Source organism: Eptatretus burgeri, chromosome 8 (assembly GCF_056783735.1).
Source record: "Eptatretus burgeri isolate ZD-2024b chromosome 8, Ebu_testis_v1, whole genome shotgun sequence".
Lineage (NCBI taxonomy): Eukaryota > Metazoa > Chordata > Myxini > Myxiniformes > Myxinidae > Eptatretus > Eptatretus burgeri.
This window is the reverse complement of record NC_140968.1, coordinates 25,697,378-25,708,595: the sequence shown is the minus strand read 5'-3', so window position 1 is coordinate 25,708,595 and position 11,218 is coordinate 25,697,378. Positions and strand designations below refer to the sequence as shown.

Below are 11,218 nucleotides of genomic sequence, written 5' to 3'. Positions count from 1 at the left end.
ATGTTTTTGCTTCATGTTCATAATCCGGGTTATTTTTCCCCCCCATACAGAGTTGTCAGTTGCCTATACACCGCCCAAATAAGGGTATGCGTCAGCAGAACGTGTTGCATGGTTGCTGCTTTTTCACAAATGACCATCCATAGTAAGTACGGCATGGCGTTTCCAAACTTTGAATACCGTACTATCGATTGGGATGCAGTGAATTTATTTGAAGAATTCACTCGGTTTTGAGACCACGTTCAGTCCATGTTCGCGGGCCCGCTATCGGAGCCAAACCCAAAGCAAAAAGCTAGATGGCTGGGCACATGGATTGGTGCTCATGGACGTGAGGTTTGTAAAACGTTCACATGGGAGGAGACTGAGGAAGATGATCCCTACAAGGTACTCTATCATTTTGAAACATGTGCGACCGAGAAAGAACAAGCGGATTGCCCGGCACCGACTCAAGCAGCGGAAACAAAAGAGTGAGGAGACCTTTGATAACTTTGTTAAGGACCTGAGGATTATTCTCATGGACTGCGGGTATGCCGATCCCGAGGACATTCTAATAGATGCAATCATTGATGGCATTTTTGAATCCAGGGTGCAGGAAAGGTTACTGGATCAAGGTGAAGGACTGTCACTAGCAAAGGCTCTGGAGATTGGACAACAGTTTGAGTTGTCTCATAAGCAAATCCGCATCATGCGGAATGAAGATAACTACAAACTTGGAGTGTCAGCTATCAGCTCAGAGCAAATCACATCCCAAGCCTTGTGCTTTGTCATTATAGCTGCAAGCATTTAAAGCATGCGGTAGATATGGCAAGGATGAGCGGCATTTGTGGAACCAAGGGAAATGTCCTGCAGTCGGCTCCGCCTGTTCCTATTGCAAACGCCTGAACCATTGGATGTTGGTCTGCCGTAGGTGGCAGCGACTGAGCAAAACACTCCTCGTCGATGCTGGAGAAAACAAGGAACAACTTCGGCTTGTATGGACGGCTGAAAGCAAAGGGTTGTGAGGTCATGTTTTCTGGATTTTCCCAGGATTAGGAAACGATATAGAAATTATGAGCAGAGCAATAGATATCGTGCAATGGCTGGAAGAATGGTGTCGGGAGGAGGGTTTTACATTTAAGAAGCAGTGGGAATCATTTAGGGGACAAAGGGTGTGTTTCCGGAATGATGGCCAGATGTTACATAGAAAGGGGGCAACAATTCGCAGTGGGAATTGAGTAAGGAATTCAGGCTTTTTTCGGTCAGCGGAGGGTGGGGAAGGTATTAAGGAAGGAATGGATGATGTAATTGTGATGAGTAAGGTCAGACAAGAAAATAGAATTTCAGGAAGGGAAAAGTTAAACATATTCTATACCAATTTCCGAAGTTTTAAAGATAAGATTGAAGAGCTTGAAGCCAAAATGGATAGTGAGGAGTACGATATAGTTGCAGTGAGTGAGACATGGTTTAAGGAGGGAATAACTGGAGGACTGGATTAGAAGGCTACAAGGTGTATCGGTATGATAGGAGGAGGAGGAGTAGCAATCTGGGTAAAGGACAGCATTGCATCAAGAGAAAGGGGTGACATTAAGGAAGGAATAAATTTTGAGGATTCTCTATGGGAAGAGATTAGAGATTGTAAAAACAGTAAGATACTGGGAGGATGCTTTTATAGGGCTCCGGGTGGGAAGGAAGAGGAGGAAGGAGGAGTACATGAAGAATTCAAAAGGGCATGTGGGAAGGGAAGAATATTGATTATGGGAGATTTTAAATTGCCAGGGATAGATTGGGTCCAAAGGGCAGAGCAGATAAGGATTTCCTAGTTTTAGTCCAGGATTTCTTTTTCACCCAGTTTGTGGATAAGCCCACGAGGGGGCCTTTTAAATAACCTTTTGTTAGACCTTTTAAATAACGATCCCAATATGGTGGAGGAGATGGAAGTTCGGGAGCATTTAGGATCAAGTGACCATAACATTGTGTGTGCAAAGATTCCGTTAAGGGTTAGAGTTCAGGATAGTAGGGTAAGGCGAATAGATTTCAGGAAGGCAAACCTTGAGGGTGTGAGGAGAGAGTTGGGAGACTCGAACAACAGGACAATCAGCATAAGAGAAATGTGAAACCTTCACGGATCAAATGTGTAGAGTACAGAGTAAGTACATTCCAATGAGGCGTAAAACTAGAAGTAGAAAAAGACCAGGGTGTTTGAGCAGTGAGATAAGGAAAACTATTAAGGAGAAGCAGAAGGCATTTATGAGGTTTTAATATAACAGGACTGGAGGTAGATTTATATCACTATCGGAGTAAACAGAGGCAAGTGAAGAAAATAACTCGACAAGCCAAAAGAGAGTTTGAGAAGGACACGGCTAAGAATATTAAACATAATAGCAAGGATTTCTTTAAGTATATCAAGGGAAAATAACAGGTTCGGACCAGTGTGGGCCCATTGAGGAACAGCACCGGGAGAGTGGTCAGTGATGAAAGTGAAATGACAAGCTTATTAAACAGGTATTTTTCTTCAACTATTACACAAGAACAGTCAGGAGAATTGCCAATAGCTGAGAGAATCTATCGAGGAGGTGAGGAAGGGGTTTTACAGAAGATCCAGGTTGGAGTGGAGGAAGTACAGGAACAGCTCGGTAATCTAAGAGTAGATAAGGCTCTGAGTCCAGATAGTATGCAACCGAGAGTATTGATAGAGGTGGCTGAGCAGGTCAGCGAGATGTTACCGGATATTTGTAATAGTTCCCTGGAGTCAGGACAGGTACCGGAGGATTGGAGAGGAGCAAATTTAACACCATTATTGAAGAAACGATCCAGAGATGAATTGGAAACTATAGATCTGTTAGCTTGACTTCAATTGTGCGGAAGGTGTTGGAGACATTAATTAAGGACCAGATGAGGAACCATTTAAACAAATACAAACTAATTAAAGGTAGTCAGCATGGGTTTACGAAAGTTAGTTCCTGTTTGACAAATCTTTTCGAGTTCGATAAAGCAGCGTCTGATTGGGTGGATGAGGGAAAGGCAGTGGACATGGTGTATCTCGACTTTAAGAAGTCATTTGATAAGGTACCACAGCGGAGATTGGTAGCCAAAGTGAGGGCTTGTGGAGTGGCTGGTCATGCAGCTAATTGGATTGTAAACTGGCTTTGTGATCGGAAGCAAAGAGTGGCTGTGAGTGGGAGGATGTCTTGCTGGGAGGATGTAAGTAGTGGGGTGCTTCAGGGATCAGTAGTCAGACCATTACTATTCATCGTTTACATCTACGATTTGGAGAATGAGGTAAAGAGGAAGCTTTCCAAATTTGCAGATGACACAAAGCTTGGAGGTGAGGTGGATAGCAGATGGGCTGGTGATCAGATGCAGGAAAGTATTGATACTTGCATAGATTGGGCAGAAGATTGGCAGATGGAATTTAACCTGAGCAAGTGTAAGGTGTTGGGGATGGGAAAGAACAATGAAAATAGAGATTACAGGATGCAAGCGGTAATTTTGGAGTGTGTCACATGGGAGAAGGATCTGGGGGTGGTAATAGATACGGGAGGTAAGCAGGCAGCACATTGCAAGGTAGCGATAGGTAAAGCAAATAGGGTTTTTGGCTGTATTCGGAGGGGGATCATTTATATATCAAAAGAGATGATGTTAACATTGTACAGGAATTTAGTGAGGGCCACATTTAGAATATTGTGTGCAGTTCTGGTCAACACAGTTCCGGAAGGACATAGATGCCACAGAGAGGGTTCAGCGCAAGGCTACTGGATTGATTCCGGGTCTAGCTGGACTCAGCAATGAGGAACGGCTGAAGGAAACAGGGCTTTATACACTAGAAAAGAGGCGGTTGCGAGGAGATATGATGGAGATGTTGAAGAGAATGAAAAGTATAGATAAAATAAGTGCAGATGAATTATTCAACAGAGTAGACAGTGATAGGACCAGGGGCCATAGCTTGAGAGTAAAGAAGAGGAGAGTTAAGACGGTAGCAAGGCAGGGGACTTTTACTCAGAGAGTAGTTAATGCATGGAATGGCCTCCCTGGAAAGGTAGTGTCAGCAGAAAAAGTAGATAAGTTTAAATTGGAATTAGATAGTTACCTGGAAGCTATGGAGATAGAGGGGTATGGGGATGTTGATAGGACTTTTAGGTAGTTTGAGTATTGATGGGTGATTGTGTATGGAGTGCTGTTGATGGGTATCTTGTCAAGGGGGGTTGTGTGGTTGATTTTGTGTGTTTTTAACCAAGCCCATGCCCTCTCCCCTGAGCGGAAGAAAAGAAAAATAAATGAAAAAACAACACAAACTACCAAAAAAAAGTAAAATAAATAAATAAATAAATAAATAGAAAAACCAAAACAAACAACCAAAAACATTTATTTCACTAATTAAGAACATTTTTTGCATTTTCTTCCTTGGATCTTGTGTAGATGGATTAGTGTGGTGTTCGTGCAGGCATGATGGGCTGAATATTCTGCACCTGTGTTGCATTTCCTTGTATAACTCCCTGAAGGCAATTCGGAGGTTCTTCGAATATACAAGGTTGACAACATCGGCACTCTGGCAGATGACAAATGGTCCCAGACTGTCAGTCAGTGTCATTACTAACATTACCTTCTGTATCGATACAGGGGCAAGGTGCAATATACTTGCACTCAGGGATTTTCAAAGACTACCAGTTAACACTGAACTTCACAAGTCCAAGAGAACCCTGAGAACTTACTCCAACCACATCATTCGGCCAGTTACTTCCACGGATCTTTCCTTGGAATTTGAGGAGTGGTCCGTAATAGCTTCATGCGAGCTGGTCAATCTGGATCAGGAGAACATGATCTCAGGGGAGACCGCTGAGAACCTTGGCCTTATTGCTCGACTGAGTTCCCTGGTGGGGGTTCAGTCAGTGGATGATGAATCAATTCCCCCAGAGTTAACTCTGGTGGAGGAGCCAACCGAATGGGTCAGTTCAATGGTAGTTGCAGTTCGCAATGGCAAGCTAAGAATATGTTTGGATTCGAGAGATCTCAACAAGGCCATTAAACGTGAACGTTATCCCATGAAGACGGTTGAAGAGGTGGTTTCCAACATTCTAAAGACCAACTTATTCTCAGTATTGGATGCAAAGAGTGGGTTTCTCCAGATTGTCCTGGATGAGGAGTCATCAAAACTGACGACCATCAATACACCGATGGGTCGTTTTCGTTGGCTGAAGCTACCATTTGGATTGAAATGTGCCCCAGAAATATTTCAGTGTATCATGGATCAAATGTTGGATAGCATTATTGGAGCAACAGCGATCATGGACGATATTTTGATTCCACGACGAGATCGAGATCATCATGACAGCATTTTAAAGCAAGTCATGGAGAAGGCTACATCCTACAACCTCAAATTGAACATGCAAAAATGCAAAGTTCGCCAAAAGGTGGTTCAGTATGTCAGGCATCTACTTACTGCATACGGACTCAAGCCTGACCCCTCAAGAATTGAAGCCCTCCGTAATATGCCTATTCCACGGAATAACGAGGACGTGCGGCGTTTCCTTGGATTCGTTGCTTACCTGGCTAAATTTATTCCTCAACTGAGTGAAGTCAATGCACCACTTCGAGCTTTACTGAGAGCTGATAGTATTTTTGACTGGCAACCTGCACAGGATCAAGCTTTCCATAAACTATTGGATCTCTGCTGTCAGCAGCCTGGACTGAAATACTATGATGTGAAGGCACCAGTAGAGATCCATGCAGATGGAAGTCAAAGCGGACTCGGTGGTGTCTTAATGCAGGAGGGGAAGCTGGTTGCATACACTTCGTGATCCCTCTCGGAGTTGGAACAACGGTATGCTCAGATTGAAAAAGAAATGCTTGCAATCCTCCATACCTGTATGAAATTCCACTGTTACATATTTGGCAAGACAGCAACTATTTATAGATCACAAGGTACTTCAAGAGATTTTCAAAAAAACCTCTTCTGTCTGCTCCCATGCCTCTGCAGAGGACGCTGTTACGTCTGCAGTGGTCCAATCTCGAGGTAGTGTATAAAAGTGGCAAAGACGTGCAGCTACCAGATACACTATCTCGAGATTATCAGACTCACCAGTTGTCGGGACAAGAAGTCAATCTGGAGCAGGTTTCCATGTTAGACTTCATCTCCATCACCAAGTAGAGGAATGTCCAGCTGCAGGAGCAGACTCGACAAGAGTTACAACTTCTGTTGGACGTGATCCACACTGGATGGCCCAGCTATCGAAACGAAGTGCCAATTCCATTGAGACCGTACTGGGATTCAAAGAGTGAGTTAGGTATCTCTGATGGAATTATCTATAAAGGTATGCGTATAGTAGTGCCACCTAGTCTCCATCAGCACATGCTCTCCATCATACACAGCTCTCACCTTGGAATTGTAAAGTGCAAACAGCGTGCTCAGGAAGTGCTCTATTGGCCAACAATGAACCAACAGATCGAAGAGGCAGTGAAAATCTGCATTACATGTGCAGATTACCAAAATAAGCTTCCTCCGGAACCGCTCATACCGACAGATTCCAGATTTACCATTCAACCAGGTCGCCCTGGACCTATTCGAGTTTGAGTCAAAACAACACATTTTTGTTGTCGATTATTATTCGAAATTTCTAGAGGTATGTGAGCCCAAGCATATGAGAAGCTGCACAACGATTGATGCTCTAAAATCCATCTTTAGCACACATGGTATACCTGAGGGTCTTAGGAGCGACAATGCATCCTTGTTAGTGTCCAAAGAGTTCAAATCGTTGTGTTTTGATTACGGCATTAACCAAACAACTTACAGCCCTCAATTTGCTCGTGCTAATGCTGAAGCTGAAAGAGCAGTGCAAACTGCAAAAAGCTTATGAAAGAAAGCGGAGGACAAACATCTGGCTTTGTTAAACTACCACACCACACCCCAAGAAGGACTACACTTGTCCCCTGCACAGCTGTTGATGGGAAGAAGACCACGTAACAAGCTACCTGCAAAGCGCAGCTTACTTGTACCAAAATCCTATAGCTTTCATGAGTTTAAACGGCATTTTGACATGAAAAAGACCAAGCAAAAGTTCTATCATGATCGAGTCGAATTTGCAACTAGAATTTGCTGTGGCACGTTCATTCTTGCACACCCTCCTAATTCTGTCAAGAAGGCAAGTTTGCAGTGTGAAGAGTGTATCCAAGCTGGTTTCCCTTCACACTTTACAGCAGTTGGTGTGGTCAACAGTACCTGAAATGGTCCTTTCCACCGAGGTTCCAAAGCTGTTTTCCTCGTGAAGTGTTTCACCAACACGTAGTCTCCCGGCTGGAAGGTATGGTACGGCTCTTCCACCGGTTCCGGCAATGCCTCCTTCACCCGCGTATGTATCAATCGAGCAATCCTGGAAAGCTGTTTGCAGAATGTCAGCAAATTTCCGTCCATCATTGCAATGTCCAATTTATTCATATCAGCTGGAGTGGTTACAGGCAATCGCATTGGCCTTCCCATAAGTATTTTGTGAGGAGATAACCCTGATTTTTGGTTTATGGTCGACCGTATGCTCATTGATGCCAAAGGTGATGCGTCAGGCCATTTTAACCTTGTTTCCATTGATATATTTGCCAACTTATTCTTCAGAATCCCGTTCTGCCTTTCTTCAGCGCCTGCTGATTGTGGGTGGTAAATACAGTTAAATGCTTGCTTAATTCCCAACGCCTTACACGCTGCTTGCATCACTTCCCTGTAAAGTGTCCCCCTTGATCATGTGATATCTTATGGTGGATGCCAAATCGACAGAAAAATCTTTTCATCAAGTGCTTCACCACAGTGACCGCGTCTGCCTTCGCACATGGGTATGCCTCTACCCATTTGGTAAAAATGTCTTGCACTACCAAAACACTTTTGAAACCGCATGATGGCGACATCTTTATAAAGTATATCTGCAGGTATACGAAAGGACCCCAAGGACGAGGATGAGCCCCTGGCTCACGTGTTTTACTTGTCATCTGTTGATTGTGCTGTTGACATACCAGGCAATTCCTGCAGACCTCTTCGGCTGCTTTCCCAATTCCTGGCGCATACCATGATTCTTGCACCTGTCTCACAGTCCCCCTCTTGCAAACATGCCCATTCAAATGGACCATGCGTGCAAGTCACGGCAGGATCTCTACTGGCGCTATTGTTACGAATCTGGAAACCATACGCCTTCACACATACAGTTGACCCAAAGTTTAGTAATTTCGTTAAGTATATGTGGATAGTTAGAATCCCTCCCCTATATCTAATGGGAATTTCATGTGTGCACTGCGAGTTTCTTTCTCGTTCGTTTTCGACATCAATCCCCTCCACTCCTTCAGCTCCATTACGCACGTGTGCAAGGCCACAAACGTAGACGGAGTTTCCATCGCTTCAGTAAAGCTGTTCCACAGTCCCCGAGCTCACAAATGCGGGTCGGCCAGACCGCACGAGGCGGCCAGGTACCCGACCAGACTCTGACCCCCAGCTTGCCTATCCTCCGCGGCTGGCGGGTCCAATAAAGGCCAGCCGGCTCCATTTATTTTTGGGTGTGTGTGGCCAGTCTGTAAGTAAAACTGTTAAGTGATTGCCATTGTACATTTGCCTGCATTTATATTCGTGATTAAGTCTGCTCTGTGTTTCCCTCCCTATTGCCTATTGTAAATAAATAACTGTTAAATGTTCCAGTTCGTTGTCTGTGTTTTCCTTCATTGACCCAGTATGGTTTGGGCTTGAGAATTAGTGAGGCCGTTTGTGCTGTAAATTGCTATTTGGACCGGCAGGTTTTGGTAATTCCCGCTCGGTTACGCCGGACCCGAGTCTGTAACAGCGACTCAGATCGGATGAAGCCTGCCGAGGGTGTGGCTTCCCCAGTAGTTAGACGGCGTGGGTACTTAGGTAAATTGGAATAGACAAATAAACCCTACCCCACGCCGTCAAAATATTGGTGACAACTGTCGATTAAGCGACCCGTCGGCTTCGGAGTTATCCGGAGCGACGACCTTCAATTCCGGGATTCCGGTGGGAGATGGCCTAACAACTGCCCCATCTAGCGGTCGTCCTCACCACCGAACCCGGCACCACAACACTATAACTTTCCCATTATTTGTCCACAGTCCATCTCCATCCATTGCTCCTTCTTTTGCCTGCCATTTATCGTGGTCATTAATTGGTGCCACGGCTTGGATAGCAATGATATCCGGCAAGCTATATTGGTGTAGCTTAACATGCTCATTTGCTACACGTGCCGGCATTACCAAGGGAATGGATTGTTCTGCAGCTGCTTTAGCAGCCTTGTCTGCTTTATCATTTCCCTTATCCACGTCCGTTGTCAGTTTCTGGTGAGTGCGGCACTTAATGACAGCTACCGCTTTAGGTAGCATGGTGCTTGTTAGAAGTTCAGATATTAAACTGCCATTCTTAATGGGGGTGCCTGCAGATTTTAAAAAACCTCTCATTTTCCAAATGGCCCCTTTATCATGTACCACGCCAAATGCATAATTGGAATCGGTGTATATATTAATTGCCTGACCAGCTGACAACTCACAAGCCCTAATAAGGGCACGTAGCTCCGCCTGCTGTGCGGAATAGTGTGGTGGCAGACTAGCTGCTTCCCTAATCGTGTCATCAGTACCAACAGCATAACCTGCTTGATCCGAACAATTCTGGCCTCGGTAGGCGGACCCGTCAACAAATAAGGTTGAGTCGGGATTCTCCAATGGCTGATCTTTTAGTTGCGGTTGCACTGTCGATACCCCCTGGATCACCTCGGTACAATCGTGAGGATCGCCGTCTTCCTCTGTTGGTAACAAGGAAGCTGGATTGAGAACGTCACAACACTCTATCTGAAGGTTCGGTCGGTGGAGCATGGTCGTTTCATACTGCACCAGACGAGTATTGGTTAGGTGTTGCGTCTGCTTCTGTGTCTACGCAATGGGGATCCCTCAAGGTTAGAGGGTGACCCGTTACGATCTCCGCCGTGCGTTTAACAGCATAACTCGCTGCGGCCACGGCTTGTAAGCAGTGGCAGGCCGCGTTCAACCGGGTCTAGCCTGCGGCTAAAGTATGCTATTGGGCGTTGGCGATCACCATGCTGCTGTGTTAACACCATTTGCGCAAATCCTTTTATTTCATGAGAATAAAGGAAAAACGGCTTTTCGTAATTTGGAAGGTCCATAGCCAGGGCCATCAAGAGTGCTGCTTTCAATTTATTAAAACACTCCTCCACTTCTTCATTCCACTCAATTAAATTGGGCTGATTCTGACCTACCACAACATATAGTTCCTTCATCAGAATTGCATAAAATCAACAATCCACTGTCTGCAATTGGTTGCCATGCCTAGGAACCGCATCATATCCTTCTTTGTACGGGGGCGGGGTATTTTTGCAATTGAAGTTACCCTTCCCTTGTCCAACTCTCTTTTCCGGTGCGAAATGTGGTGGTTCCCCAAGTACTTAACCTTCTCCTGCACCAACTGCAACTTGTCTCTGTTTACTTTATGGCCTTTCTTTGCCAGGGCCTGGAGCAGCTGCAGCATATCCGTTTCGCACGCTTCCTTATGTTGGGAACAGATCAGCAAATCATCCACATATTGTAACAGCACTGAATTTCCTCTAAATACTACATAAGGCCAAAAAAAAAAAATGTTGCATTGGCGTAACGGGTCACTGAAAAATAGGGTAGGTCGGTCGGGATCTTTTTTTTTTTTTTTTTTTTTTTTTCCTAATAAATCCCAAAATTTTTGGATAATAAATCCAAAAATTTAATAAATCCTAATAAATCCCTCCCAAAATCTCCCCCGGCTCGAGTACCACCCTTTTTGTCGGCGGGTTCTGTCCGAAACACTTCCGGGTTTTTGCGATCGCGATCGCAATCAACAAGATACTTGAAATCGATAGCAAAAAAACAAAAAAAAAACGTAGGGTCGGCGGAATTTTTAGGGTCGGGCGGGTTACGCCAATGCAACATTTTTTTTTTTTGGCCTAATCTAGGTCTTTATGCAATGCACACGAGAACAACGTTGGGCTATCAGCAAAGCCCTGCGGCAGGACCGTCGATGTATATTGGCGGCCATTATACGTAAAGGCGAATAAAATTGCAATTTCTTTGCTATCAGGACCGAAAAAAAAACGCCAAACCCAAATCAATTACGGTGAAATGGGAGGAGTTTGCGGGGATAGATGTTATCAGCACCTCTGCACTAGATACCACTGGGTGAACACTTTGGATCACCTCATTTATCTCTCGCAGGTCTTGAACAAAT

At 44.7% G+C, this 11,218-nt stretch overlaps 1 pseudogene; it reads left to right on the top strand.

The window, feature by feature from the left end:
* LOC147021359 (uncharacterized) lies at positions 1-998 on the top strand (annotated as a pseudogene).
* The last annotated feature ends 10,220 nt before the right edge of the window (positions 999-11,218 follow it).